The sequence below is a fragment of the Zingiber officinale genome, chromosome 3B (genome assembly GCF_018446385.1).
Source record: "Zingiber officinale cultivar Zhangliang chromosome 3B, Zo_v1.1, whole genome shotgun sequence".
NCBI classification, from domain to species: domain Eukaryota; kingdom Viridiplantae; phylum Streptophyta; class Magnoliopsida; order Zingiberales; family Zingiberaceae; genus Zingiber; species Zingiber officinale.
Window position 1 is genome coordinate 56,374,558 of NC_055991.1, and position 23,322 is coordinate 56,397,879.

The 23,322-nt window shown below is 37.9% G+C and overlaps 1 long non-coding RNA gene across 1 annotated transcript; it reads left to right on the plus strand.

Moving 5' to 3' along the window:
* Window positions 1-9,093: 9,093 nt before the first annotated feature.
* LOC121968310 lies at window positions 9,094-9,715 on the plus strand. The gene is made up of 3 exons (XR_006108055.1): window positions 9,094-9,150; window positions 9,425-9,523; window positions 9,651-9,715. It is a non-coding gene; the product is annotated as an uncharacterized LOC121968310 (long non-coding RNA).
* Window positions 9,716-23,322: the final 13,607 nt, after the last annotated feature.

Consider the following 23,322-nt stretch of genomic DNA (forward strand, 5'->3'; position numbering starts at 1 on the left):
AGTTTAAAATAATTTTTAATAAGATTAGAATAATTTAATTAAGTTTAAAATAATTTTTAATAAGTTTAAAATAATTTTTAATAAGTTTAAAGTAATTTTAATTAAGTTTAAAATTACGTTTAAAAAAGTTTAAAATAATTTTAATTAAATTTAAAATAATTTAATTAAGTTTAAAATAATTTTTAATAAGTCCAAAATAATTTAATTAAGTTTAAAATAGTTTTAATTAAGTTTAAAGTAATTTTAATTAAGTTTAAAATAATTTTTAATAAGTTTAAAATAATTTAATTAAGTTTAAAGTAATTTTAATTAAGTTTGAAATTACGTTTAAAAAAGTTTAAAATAATTTTAATTAGTTTGAATTAGATCAAAATTAATTTAGTTCAAATTAGAATTAATTTTATTGAAAGAGGTTATTGAACCCATGTTAGATTCAAACTTTGCTTTGGGTTAATCAAGCAGGCGTCCTAAGGATAAGTTTCAGTTCAGTGGCGAGGCATATGGCCTAATTGAATATCATTAGACCACTTGCTGAAGACTTTCCAAACTGTTCCTGCCCAAAAAACTTAATACTAAGTTTTGGTCTAACTAGCCCATGCTTGACTGGGGTAGCTTCGGTCAGATCCACTAAGTCTAGTGCACCAGGTAGAATTCCATATTCAACCTAGACATGCCTTCGACAGAGTTTACTTGACGTACTATCATCCCAATCCATTCCGGTGCTATGTTATAGGGTTTGGTAAACCTTTTTCATCTAACCGTTCTAATAATCCTAATCCTAAGTATTGAGTTTGGTTTAATTAAGTTGGTTGGATTGTTTTTCTAGTTGCTCCCCCTGAGTCATAGCTTAGATAAGGTCTATCTAAGTAATGAATTTGACTCTTAGGGACCAAGTAGTGGTTTGGTTTGTATTGGTTTGGTTAAGTGTTTTGTTTGAACCCATGCTTGGACTTGACTTCTAACATTTTGACTGATTAGAGACATGTATGATTTGTTTGTTTTGTTCGGTTTATAGCCAAGCCCCGATTTGTTGTACACGGCTCGTTGCGATCCAAGTACCATATTTAGACACTTGGATCCCATTTCGAACCTTTCAAAAGTTTTCTTGAGTCGCTCGACCTGACCTTTCAAATCGAAATTTTCTTCCTCGAGTTTTTCAACTTGAGTCAAAGTTCCGACTTGAACTTGGTTAGTCGAGTCACTCAAGCTAACTTGTTGCTTAAGGTGGTCTATTTCCTTAAGTAACAAGTTATTTTGTTTTTCCGAATTTGCTAATTTTTTAAACAAACATTTAACTACTTTAAGTAAATTTGACTTTGAATAAATCGTTACCATATTCGGATCTTTCAATCCGGGGCTTCTCTCGGAATCGAGGTCGATCTCGGACTAGTATTCTTCGTCGGACTCGGACTCGGAATCTGCGTTCCTTGCCATAAATGCAAGGTGACTCGAGTGCTTGGTTTGTTCCATGTCGGATTCGTCGGAAGAGGTTTCGTCCCAAGTCGCTTGAAGTGCCTTCTTCCGTCTTGTCGATTTGGGTCATTCTTCTTTCCGATTTGGGCATTCATTTTTGAAATGCCCCTTTTTGTTCCATCCATAACAAATCATTTCTGATTTGTTTTGGATCTGGTTCGGTGGAATCTTTTTGGTATTTCTTCTGAACTTTTTCTTAGTCAACAATCTTCGGACCATGTTGACTAGTTCTTCTTCGTTTGTTGAATCTAAGTCTGACTCGCTTTCAGACTCGATCTTCGTTTTTTATTTTGTCTCTTTGTTTGAACCTGCATACAAAGTAACTCCTTTCTCGACATGGCTCATGTTAGATTGCTCGTGTAATTCCAACTCGCAAAACAATTCGTCTAACTTAAGAATTGAAAGATCTTTGGAAACTTTGTATGCATCTACAATTGATGCCCACAAAGCATTCCTCGGAAAGGCGTTCAGAGCGTACCTTATCGTGTCACGATTTTCGAGTTCGTGTCCGATTAGGTGAAGACCGTTGAGGATGTCTTTCAGTCGGGCGTGTAGTTGCGAGGCCGTCTCTCTAGGAAACATTTTTATATTAAGTAAATTATTTAAAAGAAGATCTCGTTTGTTTACCTTTGAGTCGTCGGTTCCTTCGTGTAATTTGATTAGTGAGCCCCACAAGTCTTTGGCGTTGTCGTAGGGACCAACTCGGTTCAATTCCTCCATTGTGAGTCCACACTGAATGGTGTTGATCGCCTTGTAATTTAGTTGTGCCTTTTTGACCATTTGTGGAGTCCATTCTTCCGGTTCTAGAGTTGTTCCGTCCTTCGTTGGAGGAGTATAACCTTTCAAGATTATGAACCAGAGCTCGATGTCGGACTTCAGGAAACACTCCATCCTATTCTTCCAGTAGCTAAAGTTTTCTCCTTTAAATAGTGGAGGTCGGACCGTGCTATAGCCCTCTTGATATGAATTCGACATCCTTGCAAAGCACAGATAAAAAGAAATATTTCCAAGACTTTTGTCTTGGGATTAGTAGTGCTTGAAAAAATAGAGATAATGAAAAATATTAAAGAAATTTTAAGAAAAGAAAAGATTTTAAAGATGCTTAGAAAATCAGTTAAGAAATTTCAGAGATAGCCTTGCTCTGATACCAATTGATAGGATTGAGTAGCACGATAGAGGGGGGGGTGAATATCGCTTCTTTTTAAAACTATTCTTTTCTTTTAAGTCAGAATTGTGCAGCGGAAAATAAGAAAGGATACACAATCGTTTACTTCGTTCGGAGCCTAGCTCGACTCCTACTCGAAGGCCCGCGGTCCTTGACCGCACTGATGGGCAAAGCACTAAAACCCTTCTCTCCGAACTCCTCGGAGAGAAGCAGATAGTACAAGTACAATAGAATAAGATAGTAACAAATCTACTATCTTATTAGCAATTAAGTATAAAACAAAAAACAAGTATACCGACAAATGAATCGAAGATGTAGCGTAGGTCGGTTCTTCCAAATTACGTATCTTTGCACTGAAGATGAGTCGCTTGCAGAGTAGTAACTTGTGATCAGAAAAATTCTTCATTGGCCTCTGTCTTCGAGTCTGAATTTATAGGTGGACTGAGGTTCGGTCGACCGATCCATCTGTTCAGTCGATCGAACCAGCTCCGATCACCCACAGCTGGAGTCTGACGCTGGCTTGTAAATACTGCATTAACTGGCCTTCAATGGTTCAGTCGACCGAACCCTTTTATCGGTCGACCGAACAAGGTTTTTCCTTGTTCGCTGAACTCTGCCGAGATCACCCTTTAATGCTGATTAATGCTGATTGGATCGGTCGACCGATCCTCTTGTTCGGTCGACCGATCAACCCTTCTTTCCTTTGCTTGCTGATTCGGTGCTGATGAACTGGCTTGCTGAGTCACTATGGTTCGGTCGACCGATCTTCTGGTTCGGTCGACCGATCAGGCCAAATCTGCAAAACAGAGTTTAAACAATATTCCTGCAAAACAAGTGTTAGCACAGTAATATAGTGCATGAGTAATATAGACAGTAGAGCTGTCTTGATCTCAACTTGGAAACATTCCGAGTTTCTTCAGTTGGATCAACGACCTAAGGTTGTTCCCTCTGGGAACCCGACCTCACTGTCGCTCCTCCAGTTTGCTTACCTCAACCTACCTGTCAAACTTTGATCCTCCAGATCTAGTTTGGACTTTTCACTCAGCCTTGATCGGCTCCCCAGGACTTTTCTCTTGATCTTCAGTCATCCAGACTTCTCGATCATACCGCCAAGCATTGGGTCCCCTTGACCTGCTTGGACTTGCACCTAGGTTCCACGATCTACTAAGACTTTTCTGCCTTGCCTCCAGCTAGGACTTTCTCGGTTGAGTAAACATCCTGCACACTTAGTCAACTTGTTAGATCATAACAAGACTTAACTTGAACCTTTGACAACATCAAAACTCAGGTTTGATTCTGGTGCAGTTTGCACCAACACCTATTAGTTATGTATGTCCTCTATTTGTTTAGAAAATGGTACGAGGACGCCCAGCTAGAAAGACACCAGCTGCTGAGCCTCAGCATGAGGCAGGCAGCTCAGTGCCTCCTCCAGACCTTTCAGAGGTAGTGGCTCAGTTACAGAAGCAACTAGCTGAACAACAACAGGAGATAGCCACTTTAAGGGCTAACCAGCAGAACACTCCCACTGTCACTCCAGAACCTAACTTAGCAACTCCAGTAGTGATAGAGGTTCCACTAGTCCAACCTGCAGCACCAGTAGCCCCAGCAACAGGGACAATGAGGGAAGCCTATCTGATCCAGTGGCAGAAGATCAAGCCGGAGAATTTCTCAGGCACCAGTGAACCATGGGATGCTCAAGCCTGGTTCAAAACACTGGAGAGTACGATGGAGCTTCTGGACTGGCCAGAGCATGAGAAGGTGAAGTGCGCCTCTTTTTTTTTGACAAGAGACGCACGTATGTGGTGGGAGAAAGTTAAAGCGAAGCGCCCAGTGAATCAGATGACATGGGCTGACTTCGAAAGGGAATTCTTCGAAGAGTTCTTTCACATGCGGGTCACGAACTGTCACTACGACGAGTTCACTGAGTTTCGTCAGGGCAACCTTTCAGTTGAGGAGGCTGTGAGGAAATTCAACAGACTGGCTCAGCACTGAAAGGGAACGAGTCCGGTTGATGCTCAAGATGTTAAGGCCGGAAATAGCAATGAACGTGGCCAGCGGTGTCCGTAGGCCGCAAACCACAGAAGAACTAGTGAGCAGTGCTTTAACCACCGAGCATTACCAGAACAGTATCAAGCAGTAGAAGCAAGTCCTCTCAGAGTCGAAAGGCCCAGAAGGCTCAGGTACTCAGAAACACCAGGGCCACAGCTCCCACGGCTCTAACTGGAAAGGAAACTCCAGCAACAAACGCAAACCAGGGAGTTACCCAAAAGGAGGACCTGCCAACAAACAGCCTAGTTATCCCAAGTGTTCTATTTGTGGGAGATTCCACCCAGGAGTTTGTCGCAAGGGAACACGGGGATGCTTCAAATGTGGACAAGAGGGGCATATGGCTAAACAATGCCCAAACAAGACCAGCTTGCCCCCACCACAGCCGATTCAGTACGAAGTCAAGCCAGCACAGTTGCATTAGATGCAGGCTGCTTTAGATGGTCCACACATCAGCCATGGCAGATTAGAAGCCCCCTCAGCCACGACGAATGCGAGGATCTACTCACTCACCAGAGAGGACGTAGCGAATGCCTCGACAGTTGTTACAAGTCAGATCAGTATTTTACAGCAAAGTACAACTGTCTTATTCGATACTGGGGCAACCCATTCTTATATATCCAGGGCATTCGCCGAAAGGTTATCAGTACCCCCAGAGGTATTCAGTGGTCAGTTTCTGACAACACTACCTTCGGGAGAAATTATGGCATCCAAGCACTGGCTCAGAGCAGTGCTAGTCGTTATAGCAGACAGAGAACTCTTTTGTGATCTGATAGTGCTAGATATGACTGATTACGATGTCATTTTTGGAATGGACTTTCTGATGAAGTATGACGCCTCTATAGAGTGCCGTAAACAGAGAATTGTATTCCAACCCGAAGCAGGAGTGCAGTTTAGGTTCGTTGGAGAACCAAAGAGAAAGGCCAAGAAATTTCTCTCAGCTCTGAAGGCACAGAAACTACTAGATTCAGGATGTACGGGATTCTTAGCACATGTAGTCAGTAGCAGCCAGGATAAGGACCGAAAGCTAGAGGAGGTCCGAGTCATATGTGACTACCCAGCAGTCTTCCCTGAAGAGTTACCAGGCCTAGCACCAGACAGGGAGATTGAATTCGAGATAGAACTCATCCCCGGTACAAATCTCATCTCCAAAGCACCCTACCGCATGGCTCCATCAGAACTGAAGGAACTTCAGGAGCAACTACAGGAGCTGCTTGACAAGGGCTTCATACGTCCTAGTCACTCACCCTGGGGAGCCCCTGTATTGTTTGTGAAGAAGAAAGACGGGAGCATGCGCCTGTGTATAGACTACAGAGCACTGAATCAAGTCACGATTAAGAACATGTATCCTCTGCCCTGAATAGATGACATGTTTGATCAGTTAAAGGGAGTAGCAGTGTTCTCTAAAATAGACCTCAGATCGGGATATCACCAGGTGAAAGTTAAAGAAGGTGATATACCCAAGACGGCTTTCAAGACCAGATACGGACATTATGAGTTCGTAGTCATGCCCTTTGGCGTGACGAATGCTCCAGCTACTTTCATGGACCTCATGAACAGAGTATTCAGGGAATACTTAGATAAGTTTGTTATCGTGTTCATCGATGATATCCTTATCTATTCCAGAACTCAGGAAGAACATGCAGCGCACCTGAAAATAGTATTGCAGACTGTACGCCAAGTTCATGAAATGTGAATTCTGGCTAGATCAGGTAGCCTTTCTGGGTCACATCATCTCCAAAGATGGTATCATGGTAGACCCCAGTAAGATAGAAGCTGTGAGTAACTGGAAAAGACCCAAGAACGCCAGTGAAATCAGAAGCTTTTTGGGACTAGCAGGTTATTACCGAAAGTTTATAGAGGATTTCTCCAGGATAGCCTCCCCACTGACAGCTCTTACCAGGACAGAGGACTGTGAGAACAGCTTCAGCGAGCTAAAAAGAAGATTGACCAGTGCACCCATTCTGACTCTACCAGAAAACACAGACAGCTTTGATATTTATAGTGATGCCTCTAAGTTGGGACTGGGAGCAGTACTGATGCAAAATGGCAAGGTGATCGCCTATGCCTCCAGACAACTCAAGGACTATGAGAGGAACTACCCCACTCATGATCTTGAGCTTGCAGCAGTTGTCTTCGCTCTCAAAATTTGGAGACATTACTTGTATGGAGCTCAGTGCAGAGTGTATACAGATCATCAGAGTCTGAAATACTTCTTCACTCAGAAGGATCTGAATATGTGACAGCGTAGTAGATGGCTCGAACTGGTCAAAGATTATGATATAGACATCCTCTACCACCCAGGAAAAGCCAATAAGGTGGCAGACGCACTTAGTAGGAAGTCCAGCGCCACCTTACTATCCCTAGCAGCCATGTCACCGTCCCTACAGAAGGAGATTACAGATTTTGGTCTCGAACTTATAGCGGGACAGCTCTCTACTATGACTTTAGCATCTACCCTGCTTGGTGACATTCAGACAGCTCAGGGTCAAGACCCTGAAATTCAGAAAATCAAGCAAGGGTTGACAGAATCAGAAAGGGGAGAGTTCAGGGTCTCAGATACACTACAAGAAAATTGAGATTCTACAACACTTAAAAGACAACGTTTTTTTTAAAAAGCGTTGTCTTTTTTCTTTTAACAACGCTTTTAGTGAAAAGCGTTGTCTTTATTTTTTATTTCTTTTTAAAGACAACGCTTTTTTAAATATGCGTTGTCTATTGATATTTTTTTTATATCAAAGATAACGCTTTTCAAAAAGTGTTGTGTTTAAGTGTTGTCTATTGCATAATTTTTTTAGTATACATATGTAGACCAAAGCATGATTTTTTACGAGTGCCCACAAAACCCTCCTCCTCCCTCAAACCCACGCGAAGCTCCACGACCCTAGCTCCACCACTGAAACCCACAGTGATTTTTCCCTCTGCCTAACCCACCGGCGAAACTCATCTCCACGACCCTAGCTCCACCGCCGAAACCCATAGTGAAACCCTAGCTCCTCCCCAAACTCATCTCCATGAAAACTCATCTCCACCGAAACTCATCTCCATGAAAAACCTAGCCTCCAAAACCCACCGCTCGCACCTAACCTCCTCCACCACATCTCCACACCGGCCGGGACCTAGCCTCCTCTGCCACTCCTTCGTGCCACCAGCGACCTAGCTTCCTTTGCCACTCCTCCACGGTGCCTACGACCTAGCCTCCGCCGCTTAAAAATCTGAGGTGATCTTCCTCTTTTTGATGCCAACTTACACATTGGAATATAACTGCCCAATTTTGTTGCTGGAAAGATAATTCATTTGGATATTACAATTTCTTTTCTTTTCTATTTGAATTTTTGGTCACTCCATCGCATTGAGTTATGCGTGGCAAATAACTTGTGTTGGTAAAATGGAGTTACCTGTCTACCTCATGGATCAACTCACTACGGACGAAATCGTTTTCCATAAGTCCTGTTTCAAGTGCAATAACTGCAAAGGAACCCTCACGGTATCGTCGTTCGCCTCTATCTGTGTTCTCCCTTTTGGAATTTTATGTTGTTATTTGAACTTTACTTTGTTTGTAATCATCTCTTTTCATTGGAAGTAGCGAGTTTAAGTAAGATGTGTTCGTCTGATGCATTCCAAATAACTTGGAACGTCGAGATTCCTAGTAAATGATCAATGTTGTAGATTTGATATTCGAGCTAGTTCTGTAGAGTAAATAAATATTCTATTTTTGGATCATGATAAAAGTAGAAATTTTATCTTCGTATCTTGTCACTCATGTTATGCAATCCAATAGTTGACTCTATAAATTTATTGTTAAAAAAAATACAATTTTGTCTACAGTCTTTCTTTGTGTTGGAAACTTAGTAGCACTAAATTGCTTTAGGTAGTATCCTCAACAAAATATATATCAAGATTGAGTAAATCTAGAATGATTCATTGCTTGATAGCATATAGTGAGCAATATTACTATTCAAGTGAGAGCAATATTAATTCTGATAGAATATTGCTAGGTATGATAATTAACCATTGTCAGTTAAATAAGTTAAATCATGTTATGAGAAATTTCAATCATTTTTTGGAAAGCAGTTGGTAATTGCATAAATAATGATTTAGCATTCAGAAGAGTTTTTCTACATCTTTTATTTGTTTCATCTTTTGTTTCTTTAATGGAAGGTGTTTTGTATTGCAAGCCTCACTTTGAACAACTCTTCAAGGAATCTGTTTTAGCTAAAGGTCATTATTTGTTGCCTATATATAAGTTCATTATCTTGTTTTAGCTAAAGTAAACAAGATTTTTTTAAGTGATTTTTTAATGAATTATTTGTTGTCGTTAAGTGTTGTGTTTTGTCTATATTTTTATTTTCTTTTAATGTCAATATTCCTAAAAGTAAATAAGATTTCTAATGAACTGTTTATTTTCTTCAGCACTTACTGAGGGTTGGAGGGTATGTGACATGCATCTTCCTCAGGATTGGAGGGTATGTGACATGCATCTTTTAATGTCAATTTTATTAGTAAAATTATCTATGGTAGTTCACATCAATGTTCACTAAATTTTTTTATTGTGCCAAACTCCAAGAAACAAGTACATTTTTTTGGTATTCCTTTCCATTGTCATTAAAAAAGTTTCTTAAATGGATCTCAGTTTCATGGTTGTAACTAAATTGATAACCTCATCTGTAACCTTATTAGAATAATGATAGTCCCTACAACATGTCAATGTGGCTCTTATTCTTTCTAAAATCTACAGAGATTCAAAGATATGAGAGAAATACATGGAAGAAGCCGTGATGATAGGCAGAAAAGAGAACAATTACGCCAAGAGAAGGAAATGTCCAAGTTTGCATAAATGTATCCTATATACTTTTGCTTTCTTACACCTCCCTGCACTTTTATTTAATTTTCTTTTCCTGTGTATATATGTGTGTGAATCATAGAACGTCATATCTTATCTACATGTTTATTTACTATTTTGTAGGGCAGATGCACATAGACAATGCCAACAATAGCAGCAACAACAATAACATGAAGGTTTTGGGACCTCCTGCGATGTTAGTGCACCCAAGGTTTCTTCAACAGTACTACAACAGGATCAGTGACAAGATATGAAATTTGGCTTTTTTAAGCAAGGCAATGCCAAGGTTGGTTATTTTGGATCCCATCTTGTTAATTGAGGTTTTGTTTTTGTTACTGTTAAGTTTAGGAAACTGTATAATGTAAGCTGTGTTGTTACAACATAGCTTTCCGATCAAATATCAGATACAACAATGCTTGATAATAACCCTTATTATCAAATGATTGAGTTGTCCAAATGTATTTTGCTTGTCATTAGTAGATCATTACACTTTTTATAAGTTGATATAGAACTTCAATCTTATTACTTTTCACCTATATTTTAGTATATTATTTTTGGTGTACATGAAAGTTTGTGGGTGCTTTTTTGTTGTTGTGCTTTGCATACTGTTTATGAGGAATTGGCTTGTGAACCACAACAAATTTCTTACTAATTGTTGTCACCATAGGTCCACTAATGACCCTTGTCAAGTTTTGATTTATCTCATATGTACCTTAATCCAGATTTTCTAATTGTTGTATGGTGTGAATTGTGACCTTTGTTTTTAGTTTTTATTTTGCATAATAATGATGGTATTATTTTCTGTGGCAGATACACAGTGGTAGGTGTTTTGTCCCAGTCTCAAGCTAGCAATACTTTTTTAGTGTATCTAGTAGAAGTAAGCATGCAGATCGTTCCCTTCGAGACGGGCTAACTATTTTGTTCTTTTTTGTTTTAAATTTGAATGTCACTATCTACTTTGAAATAGAATTATTTAGTATTTGAAATCATTAACTGAATTCTACTTTGTAGTTGAATTCTCTTGTAAATATTAATATTTACTTTGTAGCTGAATTCTATTATTTTGGTATGAGTTTGAAATCATTAGCCAAGCTGATTAACTGCTATTAAATGTCAAATTTGAATCTGGATATGGTAAAAGAAAAATAATAGCTTTGTAAATATAAAAACAATGATTTTGGAAATAGATTTTTTTATTTTAAAAAGACCGCTTTTAAAGTGTTGTAAAAATGTTGTCTTTGTAAAAAACAACGACGCTTTTAAAGCGTTGCAAAAACGTTGTATTTGAAAAAAATAACAACATTTTTAAAGCGTTGCAAAAGCGTTGTCTTTGCTATAAACCACAACGTTTTTAAAGCGTTGTCGTAGAGCGGACTTTTAACAACAGTGCTTTTAACAACGCTTTTTCACCAACAAAGACAATGCTTTTAAAGCGTTGTCTATTAGCTTTTTTCTTGTAGTGATAGTGGGGTATTATATTTTGGTGATAGACTTTGTGTTCCAGATCAGGAGGAACTAAAGAGAAAGATTCTAGACGAGGCTCACAGGACTCTCTATGCGATGCATCCGGGCTCCACCAAAATGTACCAAGACCTGAAGAAACTTTTTGGTGGCCTGGGATGAAAAGAGACGTCGCTAGATATGTTAGTATTTGTCTGACCTGCCAGAGGGTCAAGGAAGAACATCAGAGACCAGGAGGAGTTATGCAGCCCATTCAGATCCCGAAATGAAAATGGGAGGATATTTCTATGGATTTCATAGTGGGACTACCCAGAACCACGAATGGTTTTGATGCCATCTGGGTAATAGTCGACAGATTGACTAAATCAGCCCACTTCATAGCTATCAGGATATCCTACTCCATGGAACAGCTAGCTAAGTTGTATCTCAAGGAGATTGTTAGATTACATGGAGTCCCACGAACCATCATTTCAGATAGAGACAGTAGATTCACATCACACTTCTGGGAGTGTGTACAGTCAGCGTTGGGCACTAAGTTAAAATTTAGCACAGCTTTCCATCCTCAGACAGATGGTCAGACGGAGCGGGTGAATCAGATACTCGAAGATATGCTCCGAGCGTGTGCCCTAGACTTTAAAGGAAGTTGGTGCAAATATCTGAGTTTAGCAGAATTTGCATACAACAATAGCTATCAGGCCACCATCGGCATGGCACCTTACGAGGCTCTCTATGGGCGGAGGTGTAGATCTCCAATCTGCTGGTATGAAAGTGGTGAACAGAAAGAACTAGAACTTCAGACAGATCTAGTAGCAGATACCACAGCGGATCCGCCAGAGGATAGAGACAGCTCAGAGCCGCCAGAAAAGCTATGCTGATACACGGCGTAGACCCTTAGAGTTTTCAGTTGGGGATACAGTATTTCTCCGAGTGGCTCCCATGAAGGGAGTAATGTGTTTTGGGAAGAAGGGCAAGCTAAGTCCCAGATATGTGGGACCATACCTTATTACCAGAAGAGTTGTCAAGGTAGCCTATGAGTTAGAACTACCCCAGGAGATGTCAGCTATCCACAATGTATTTCATGTCTCTATGCTGAAGAAGCATATCCCAGATGCCAACCAGGTGATTGAGCCCCAGTCGGTACAAGTCCGCGAAGACCTCAGCTATGACAGTCGGCCTATTCAGATAATAGACCGAGCAGTTAAGAAATTGCAGAACAAGAAAGTACCATTAGTAAAAGTTATTTGGCAAAGTCACACAGCAGAAGAGGCAACTTGGGAGACAGAAGCTAGTATGAGACAGAAGTACCCAGAGTTATTCTAAGTTCGAGGATGAACTTTTTATAAGGTATGGGGGATTGTAATGCCCAAAAATTCTCAAATCAATTTTAGAAATATTCTATGATTTTTTTGGAATTTTAGGATATTTTTATGGAATTTTTAGAGTAGCGGAAGTAGCAAAAACAAATAGAAATGTAAAATAGCTTACGCGGGTATTGAACCCGAGACCTACTGGACCTTATGCTTTAGCGATGACTCTAGTGACCAAGTGAACCCATCAGGGCCGTGCTGAAAGAAAAGGGAGTCAATTATATTTAGGTGAGAGTTTGGCCGAATTAACCACTTAATATAAATAGGAAAATTATTAAGTGGAGAATTGTTTTAACGCAACTCTTCTCTTCCTTTAACCCTTACACGCCGCCCCTCTTCCTCTCCACCCTCTCGGCGCCCAAGACCTAGGAACTTAGGGTTCGGTTTCAAGGGCCATAGGAGCACATCCCAGTGACGACTCTAGCACGAGAACGTTCCTTTCCGCGAGGAGAGCATGTAGACACGAGGAGATCGACAAAGGGATCTTCTCCATCGGAAACCTAGCATTTAGATTTGTAAGAAACTTCGGGCAGGAGGTAAGAAACCCCTCACCTGTAGTATAAGTAGCTTTTCGTGTGTTTTATGCATTAGTATAGTCATATGCAGAATTTTCAATATACAGGGTGTGAATTAGCGCACACCAAGTGTTTGCTTTAATGCTTAGCTCAGTAGAATGCCACAGTAGGCATTTTAATAGCTCAGTAAATGCAGTAGAAGCATTTAAAATAGCATATTAGTCTTGCTCCAGCTTATATGGGACTACGGTCCAATGGGTGGGCTCCCACAGTCGCCTCTAGGTTCAGATAACCTAGTTCTAGGTTCAGATAACCTAGTAAGAGCAAGATAAGGTATATTAGCTACAAATCAGTATTTTACTTTTCAGTGGCACTATACAGGACTTCAGTTGTCCTTGGGTTGGGCTCCCATAGTCGTCCCTAGGTTTAGATAATCTAGTAAACCCTACTAGATTCGGAATTTGCAACCCCGGGTTTAGTTAGGGATGTGCGCACAACAAGTACAGTTATCGGGCCCGTCAGCAACATGATTATGTATTTTCATCTATTTATGATAAGTAGCTTTCAAAACTTCACAACCTAGTTTATGTGAATACAGAGCAGCTTAGCATCAGGTAGCAGTAGTGTAGCTTAGCTTTTATTTCAGTTTAGTTCTTATGGATCCACATGATGATTTTATGCTTAGCTATGATTGCCATGTATCGTATGTGATTATGCCATGTTTTAGAATCCATGTTTAGCAATGTTTAGCATATATTTCAAATAGCATGTTTTAAAGGCATAAATTGCATCGTATGCATGTTTTGTGAGGTAGATGGCTTCTTACTAAGCTCTCGAGCTTACAGATACTTCTTTTCCTTATACTGCAGATAAAGGTAAAGGAAGGATGGATTAGCGGAGCTGGAGGAGAATGCTACAAAGATGTGTGTGGGCAGGAACTTGGAATAAAGATCTTAGGGATCCAACAAGTTTTGCTTTGAGCATTAGAACTCTTTAGCATTTTATTATTCCGCACCTTAGTATGTTGAATGCCATGAACTAGTGAATTATGTACGATGCTATGCTTGGAATACTAGTTATTTGATATTAGGATGTTTTCCCAGTCATTTAGAACTAATATATGTGATTTGAGTACGAAACAATGCTAAAATCAGACTCCTGATACGAAATCAGAAACCCCAATCGATCAGCCGATCGATTGGAGGCTTCTCAATCGATCAGTTGATCGATTGAGAGCTGATTTCCGCGAACAGTAAGCTCTGTAATCGATCACTGGATCGATCGAGGAATTAGCCTCGTGAACAGAGAGCTTCTGAATCGATCGCTGGATCGATTGGCAAGTCTGGATCGATCAGTCGATCGATCAAGAATATTACCCCGCGTACAGTAGCGCGCTGAATCGATCAATGGATCGATTAGTCAGGCCGGATCGATCAGCCGATCGATCCAGAATTTCGTCCGTGCATAGTAGCACACTGAATCGATCAGTGGATCGATCAGATGACTCCAATCGATCAGTCGATCGATTGGAGTGTCTGATTTCAGCTAGAAGGGTCTCATTTCAGTCTTTTGATCAAATCGAAGGTTCGGGTTCCTTCCCTAGTGTATGCATGTCAATGGAAAGGTCTTTGAACCTAGTATTACAGACTGTGATGGTCATTAGCAGAGTAAGATTTTAATTAGCACAGTTTTCCGCACCTTATAGTTAGCACAGCATAATGTGACGGTCCGGCCTCGCAGCCTAGTTAGTAGGAGGTGGGTCGTTACAAGGTAACCATTCCAAACCCCTGAAAATACATTTGTATACATAAAAAGGGTGTTTTCATGTGAAAAACAAGGATGGATTGGTTAAGGAAGGCTAAGTTGAAGTTTAGGTTGAGGTTTGTTTCAAATTTTGAATATTTAAACCTCAAAACTTCTAAAATTGGGTTTCCTAAAGTTTTAGAGATTCCAAGTCATTGTTGGTGCAATAACATAAGTTACCACCATGTCTTTAGGGGGCGGGACTCTTTAAAGACATGAAAATTATTTTTCATGAACCTTGGAAGGTGGTTAACCTTCCGTCAAGAACATGCTCAAGGTTGAGCATTTGAACTTTAATGGGGAGTGGATATCCTCATTGTTCAAGTGGTTCAAGTGGATAATGCTCAAGGATGGGCATTTGCCTACATTGGGGGAGAATGTAGAGTTAAGGATAATGAAGGGTATGGGACCTTCATTATCGTATTGATCACAACGAGTGAAGTTGTGAACAACGATGAGCAACTCTTCAGGGGGAGAGTTTTCAAAAAATGGGGCATGGTTTGATGTGTGCCAATAGGGGGAGAATGAAAGGGAGTAAGTTAGGCTTTCATTACCTAGAGGGAGTTTGCCCTCTTAGGGGGAGAATGAATGGTTTAACTTATGTATTCATTACCTAGTGGCATGAAGAAGGTTTAGGCTATGAGATTAGCCTAACTTACATATGGTATTGTAAGTGTTAGTGTTGGTATTGTCAAATATCAAAAAGGGGGAGATTGTTGGTGCAACATCCCTCAGGTCAAGGTTGACCAAGCTTGAGTCTTGGTTTGGGTTTCAATGTTTGACAATACAAGGTTGATTGAAGAAGAGTCAAGTAGGTCAAGGATGACCAGATACTTGACTGGGAAGTGTAGGATCGAAAAGAATTTAGATATCTCCACAATAGCATGATATTGTCCACTTTAGGCCTAGACCCTCATGGCTTTGCTCTTGGGCTCTCCCCAAAAGGCCTCATTCCAATGGAGATATCTTTTCTCTTTATAAACCTATGATCTTTCCTATGTGTTTCCAATATGGGACTATGTTTGCAACCTTGCAACCCCAACAATCCCCCCTCAAACAAAGGACCATAGGCTTCCCACGTCCGATCCTCGACCCACCAGGTCTTCCTGCCCCTCGGTCCACCCGACCTACTAGGACTTCCTTGCCTAGTCGCAACTAGGACTTCCTTGCCTGGTGTCTGGTCCTCTTGATCCGAACATAGGAGCCCCCACTTTCTTTGTTCGAGGTCGATATTGTACCCACATGGCTCAATCAGACCATAACTCTTATGCACAGTCGGCGGTTAAACCTTCTAGCAGTCCGGGCTCTGATACCAATTGTAGGATCGAAAAGAATTTAGATATCTCCACAATAGCATGATATTGTCCACTTTGGGCCTAAGCCCTCATGGTTTTGTTCTTGTGCTCTCCCCAAAAGGCCTCATTCCTTTTGGGCTAAAATCGTTCGATTATGTAAAACGTAAGAGGGGGGGGTGAATAGCGCTCGTGGCTAAAATCGTTCGATTATCGGAATCGTAAAACGTAAGAGTTAATGCAGCGGAAATTAAGTAAAGAGACACAGACACGAAGGAGTTACTTCGTTCGGAGCCTAAGGCGACTCCTACTCGAAGGCCCGCGATCCTTGATCGCTTTCGGTGGGCAACAACTATAAATCCGTTAAATAGTTACAGATTGCAAGTACAATAATAAAATATACCAACAACAATGTAGAATCGAAAAAGACTGAGCTCCGGGTCGTCGGGGTGTACTTGCAGCACTTCAGGATGGTCGTATTCGCAGCATGTTGCAGAAGATCGCTTTTCAAAGTTCTGTTTGAAGCTGCACCTCAACCCTCCTTTTATATGCGGTTCCGGGCGCCTGGATCCCTTCCAGGCGCCTGGAGTGTGACGTGGCCAATCAACCTGGATGCTCCACGTGGCGAAGTCGCGCAGGGGATAAACTTTGGTCCCGGGCGCCCGGACTTGTTCCGGGCGCTCGGATCCATTCCGGGCGCCCGGACACTCTTTTTCAAGTAGGTTCCTCACCTGCAAATAAAGGTTAGTCCGAGAAAAATACCCTGCAAGACAGTATTAGAATATGATAAAACCTAGTAAGGAATAAACGACAGTCTTCGGACTGTTCGAGTCTGACTTTGGATTTCCAGCCGGAAACCCTAGGTTGACCCGAGGCCTACTGTTTCCTCTGCGGGGAACGCGTCCTCACCTACTCCACTCAGGAGATTTACCTGTTGCCAGCCGATCCTCCAGATCGACTGGACTTTTGCTCAGCACCGGATGCTTCCGGACTTTCTGCTGGACATCCGCTTCCCCGGCTAGTCCAGTCTTTCACCTGGTTCGCGACACCAGGACTTTTCACCTAGGGTTACCACCCCCTAGGACTTTTGCCTGAAACCCTCGACCTGCCAAGACTTTCCGCATAGGGTTACCACCCCCTATGACCTAGGGTTACCGCCCCTAGGGTTTTCCTTTTCCTAACCGCAGTTAGGACTTTCCCTCAAGTAGACTTGAGACTTTCATACAATCTTAACTTTGAATTCTTTGCCGTTATCAAAACACGAGTTCGATCGTCGGATGCTTCCCGCACCAACAATCTCCCCCTTTTTGATTATGGCAACACAAATTCAAAGTTAAGTAAACAAGCGAATAGATAGTCATTTTAAACATAGGCAAAATTTGCTAAGTATAGATGAGCAAGGTAACTAAAGTAAATTTTGCCCTATATACTCCCCCTTAAGTTTTGGCTCCCCCTTAACTTTTGCTCCCCCTTAATTTTTATCTTGAATTTTATATTTACTATATTTTTGCTACTCTCCCCCTTTGCCATAACTCAAAAAATGGGCAATGTGTAAGGGGTTGTACATGATTAAAGTTAGCAATATTCAACAGAGTTTGGAAGTTAAGGTCAATTGGAATTTAAGTTTTTAGGACCAGATTATTCATTTAAGTTCAGTTGGTCCTTAAGTCCAAGCACAAGTCATGTTTATATATTAGGTATCAGAGCCATAGAGAACAAAACATTCTTGAAAAAGAAATTGGGTATCTTTTGCCAACTGTCTAACCTTTAGTTACTTGTTGATTGTCTATAGGACAATAGCTTTTACTAGGTTAGTCAAGTTTAAGTTATTTAGGTCCAGATAGACTTGACTAGAGCTGGAGAACTTTAACTTGATTAATGTTTATTGCATATTTAACGCCCAGACTCATATTGATGCACAGATATAAGCATTCTTGAGTCCAGGCTATACCCTATGCATCTCACACCATTCTATGTTTTTCAATCACAATCAAGGTAAACCTAGGTGTTTTGTGAGATGCTCTGGCTTAATTCTAGGGGAACATGATATCTAGGGGGAAATCCTAGACTAAATCCAACTTTTGAAAGTCTAGTAAAATTGGAGTTTTGAAAACTGTTTTTCCTAGAATTTGAAAACACAATAATAATAGTAAGATATCTATTCTACCCAACACATTCCTATTTTCCTTCTAAGTCCACTGAACTCAAGTTCAGGTAAGGGTTTTGTAAAAATGTCAGCTAGGTTTGATTTGGACTCAACGTGGTTGAGTGCAATTTCACCTTTAGCTACATGATCCCTTACAAAGTGGTGTTTTACCTCTATGTGTTTGGTCCTAGAGTGGTGTATAGGATTTTTGGTCAGATTAATTGAGCTAATATTATCAATAAAGATTTTAGTATTTTTATAGTCTAGTTGATAGTCTTTTAGTGTATGCATCATCCATAACAATTGAGATGCACATTCTCCTAAAGCTATGTATTCAGCTTCTGTAGTGGATAGAGCAACACAATGTTGCTTTCTGCTTGACCAACTTACTAGGCACTGACCTAGAATCTGGCAGCCACCACTTGTACTTTTTCTGTCTAGCTTGCACCCGGCATAGTCTGAATCAGAATAGCCATAAAGGTCAAAAGTGCAAGTTCTTGGATACCAAAGTCCTACATTTAGAGTTCCTTTAATATACCTCAGTATTCTTTTAACATATGTTAGGTGTGACTCTTTTGCACAGGATTGGTATCTTGCACACATACCTACTGCAAATAATATGTCGGGTCGACTTGCAGTTAGATAGAGTAAGCTACCTATGGCACTTCTATAGTATTTTGAGTCAACTGGTTTTCCTTCAGGGTCAGAGTCAATGTTTATGTTGGTTGCCATTGGAGTATTTATTATTTTTGAATTTTCCATACAGAATTTTTTAATTAACTCTTTAGCATATTTAGTTTGATAAATGTAGATTCCATCTTTAGTTTGTTTAATTTGTAAACCTAAGAAGAAATTAAGTTCTCCAACCATACTCATTTCAAATTCATTTTCCATTAATTTGACGAATTCTTTTAAGAATTTTGAATTGGTTGAACCAAAGATTATGTCGTCAACATAAATTTGGGCTATAAAGATGTCTTTTCCTATGGTTTTCACGAACAAAGTAGGATCGATTTGTCCTTGGTTAAATTCTTTGGATATTAAGTAATTAGATAATCTTTCATACCATGCTCTAGGGGCTTGTTTTAGTCCATATAGTGCCTTTTTTAATTTAAATACGTGATTAGGGTAGTCCATGTCTTCAAACCCTGGAGGTTGGCTTACGTAGACCTCTTCCTTGATAAAACCATTTAAAAAGGCTGACTTAACGTCCATTTGGTACAATTTGAATCCTTTATTGGCTGCATAGGCTAATAACATCCTAATGGACTCGAGTCTAGCTACTGGAGCATAAGTTTCATCATAGTCTAAGCCTTCGACTTGACTAAACCCTTTGGCTACTAACCTTGCTTTGTTTCTTACTATATCACCGTGATCATCCAACTTGTTCCTAAAAACCCATTTAGTGTCTATTATTGATTTATCTATGGGTTTAGGTACAAGGTCCCAGACCTGGTTTCTCACAAATTGGGCTAATTCTTCCTGCATCACAATGACCCAGTCTGGATCAGGCAGGGCTTCTTCTATAGTTTTAGGTTCAATTTTAGAAATTAGAGCAATCTGACTAAGGTTTCTATAGCACGATCTAGTTCTGACTCCTAGGTTTGGGTCACCCAAAATTTGGTCAGGTGAGTGAGAGGAGCTTATTCTAGTTGGTCTTATTTGTGAGTCAGAAACTGGTTCTTCTGACTCATTAAGGTTAGATTGGATTTCATCATCGTCTGCTGCTCTAGGATTAGTGTCAATATTTTCATTTATATTAGGTAAATTGTTTTCTTCATCAAATATTACATTAGTTGTTTCTTCAACTTTCAAGGTATTTTGATTAAATACTCTAAAGGCTCTACTGGTTGAGGAGTATCCTAAGAATATTCCTTGGTTAGATTTGGGTGTAAATTTTCCTAAGTAATCTTTAGTATTTAAAATGTGAACTTTACACCCAAATACTTTTAGATAGTTTAGATTGGGAATTTTATTATAGTAGAGTTCATATGCTGTTTTATTATGAAATTTATTAATTAAAATTCTGTTTTGAATGTAATTTGCAGTATTTATTGCTTCAGCCCAAAATTGATGATTTAAGTGATATTCATTTAACATATTTCTAGCTGCTTCTTGTAAAGTTCTATTTTTACGTTCCACTAGTCCATTTTGTTGGGGGGTTCTAGGACATGAAAATTCATGTTGGTATCCATTTATTTTACAAAATTGGGTGAACTTATGATTTTCAAATTCCCCTCCGTGATCACTTCTTATTCTTTTAATTTTAGTATCTTTTTCATTTTCCGTTAAGTTGCAAAAATTACTAAATATTTCATAGGTTTCATCTTTTGTTTTTAGAAATTTCACCCAAGTGTACCTAGAGTAGTCATCAATTATCACTAAGCAATATTGGTTCTTGTTTAGTGATTTGGCTCCATGTGAATCAATAGATCAAGGTGAAGAAGCTCAAGTATGGTGTTGGATCTTTCTAGGTTAGTTGACTTGTGAGTTGACTTGGTTTGTTTTCCTTTTTGACATGCATCACAGATTGGATTTTCAATAAATTTTAATTTGGGCAAACCTCTAACTAGACCATTTTGACTCATTTTTGAAATAAGTCTTGTGTGTGTGTGACCCAGCCTTCTGTGCCATAGTTTGGTTTCCTCTTGCTGTGTCAGGAGACACTTTATTGAGGAAATTAATAAATCAATTGTGTAGATGTTATTTTTTCTAAGTCCCTTAAGTTTAATTTCTGGATGTTCAATATTTTTAACTAGACATCCAGATTTATCGAAATTAACTAGGTATCCGCTGTCACACAATTGACTTATACTTAGTAAATTAAAGTTAAAATTTTCAACCAATAAAACATTTCGAATAATGAAATCGGAACTAAGTTCAATATTACCTTTTCCGATTACTTTAAGTTTACCGTTGTTGCCGAATGCAACTGATCCTAGACTCTTGTACTTGAGTTTGGTAAACTTCAATTTATCTCCAGTCATATGTCTGGAGCATCCACTATCCAACATCCATTGATCCAATTCCTACACATGAAGTAGTTGAATTGGTTTCTTTTTAATGGAGATAGCGTGATTGAAGCAGACACTATGTCTATTGATTGAGATTTAAGGTCTTCAAATAATTTTGAATTTTAAGTTTTTCAAATAATTTTGAAATTGATTTTTGAAAAGATTTTTAAGTAATTTTGAAATTCATTTTTTTAAAGATTTTTAAATAATTTTGAAATGATTTTTTAAATAATCTTGAAATTGATTTTTGTAAAGATTTTTAAATAATTTTGAAATTGATTTTGAAAAGATTTTTAAGTAATTTTGAAATTCATTTTGAAAAGATTTTTAAGTAATTTTGAAATGATTTTAAATAATTTTTAAACAATTTTGAAATGGTTTTTGAAAAGATTTTTAAATAATTTTGAAATGGTTTTTGAAAAGATTTTTAAATAATTTTGAAATGGTTTTTGAAAAGATTTTTAAATACTTTTTAAACAATTTTGAAATGATTTTTGAAAAGATTTTTAAATAATTTTGAAATTGATTTTTTAAAAAGATTTTTTAAACAATTTTGAAATGATTTTTTAAATAATTTTGAAAAGATTTTTAAGTAATTTTGAAATGATTTTTAAATAATTTTGAAATAATTTTTAAATAATTTTGAAATTGATTTTTGAAAAGTTTTTTAAATAATTTTGAAATTGATTTTTGTAAAGATTTTGAAAAGTTTTTTAAATAATTTTGAAATTGATTTTTGTAAAGATTTTGAAAAGATTTTTAAATAATTTTGAAATTGATTTTTGTAAAGATTTTGAAAAGATTTTTTAAACAATTTTGAAATTGATTTTTGAAAAGATTTTTTAAACAATTTTGAAATTGATTTTGAAAAGATTTTTAAAAGATTTTTTAAACAATTTTGAAATTGATTTGGAAAAGATTTTTAAATAATTTTGAAATTAATTTTGAAAATATTTTTAAATAATTTTGAAGTTAATTTTGAAATGATTTTTAAATAATTTTGAAAAGATTTTTAAATAATTTTGAAATTAATTTTGAAAAGATTTTTAAATAATTTTGAAATTAATTTTGAAAAGACTTTTAAATAATTAATTTTGAAAAGATTTTTAAATAATTTTGAAATTAATTTTGAAAATAATTTTGAAAAGATTTTTAAATAATTTTGAAGTAAATTTTGAAAAGATTTTTAAATAATTTTGAAATTAATTTTGAAAAGATTTTTAAATAATTTTGAAATTAATTTTGAAAAGATTTTTAAATAATTTTGAATTTAATTTTGAAAAGATTTTTAAATAATTTTGAAATTAATTTTGAAAAGATTTTTAAATAATTTTGAATTTAATTTTGAAAAGATTTTTAAATACTTTTGAAATTTGTTTCAAAAGACAATTTCATTCCTTAGTCATCTCACTCGATCTACATTGTCAATCTGGGAATCCTATAATTGATGTGAGATGAGATGAATTGAGGTTCAATTTACAGGTTTAGTTTAACTTTGTGTTAGATTCAGGTTTAGCTTTGGGTTTAACAAGTATGCATTCTTTGGATAAACTTCTGGGCTATGGTGAGTCACAAGGAACTCATTAAAGTAATCATGCCTTCGAGGTTTCCCAAATAGTCCTACCTACCGAACTGAATACTAACCCTTGGTCTAACTAGTTAGGATCCATTTAAGGGTAGCTTCGGTCAGTTCCACTTGGCCAAATGCACCAGGTCGAAGCCATATCTTCCTAGACATGCGATGCCCAAGTTTCCCTAACGTACTATCATCCAAAAATTTCACCAGTACTGTCTTTCAAGTTAAATCCAACCCTTTTTAATCTATCCTTAATTACCCTACCGGGTAGTCTACTCTTGTTTTACCCATTCCGGGTAAATTAGGTTCAGTTACCCTGTCGGGTAGTTCAGTTGGAGGTGCTAGCTAGTTTGGATCCTCTATCTACTTTTCACAATTTCGATTTGTTGAATTTTGAATTTGTTTTTTAATTTTAAATTTTGAATTTGATTTTTTAATTTTAGATTTTTAATTTAATTTCGAATTTTGAATTTTGAATTTGATTTTTAATTTAATTTCGAATTTTGAATTTTTAAATATATATATATATATATATATATATATATTTAATTTTTAATTTAATTTCGAATTTTTAAATTAAGATCGTTTTCATTTTAGCTTTCCCTGGATCACGGCCTCGAT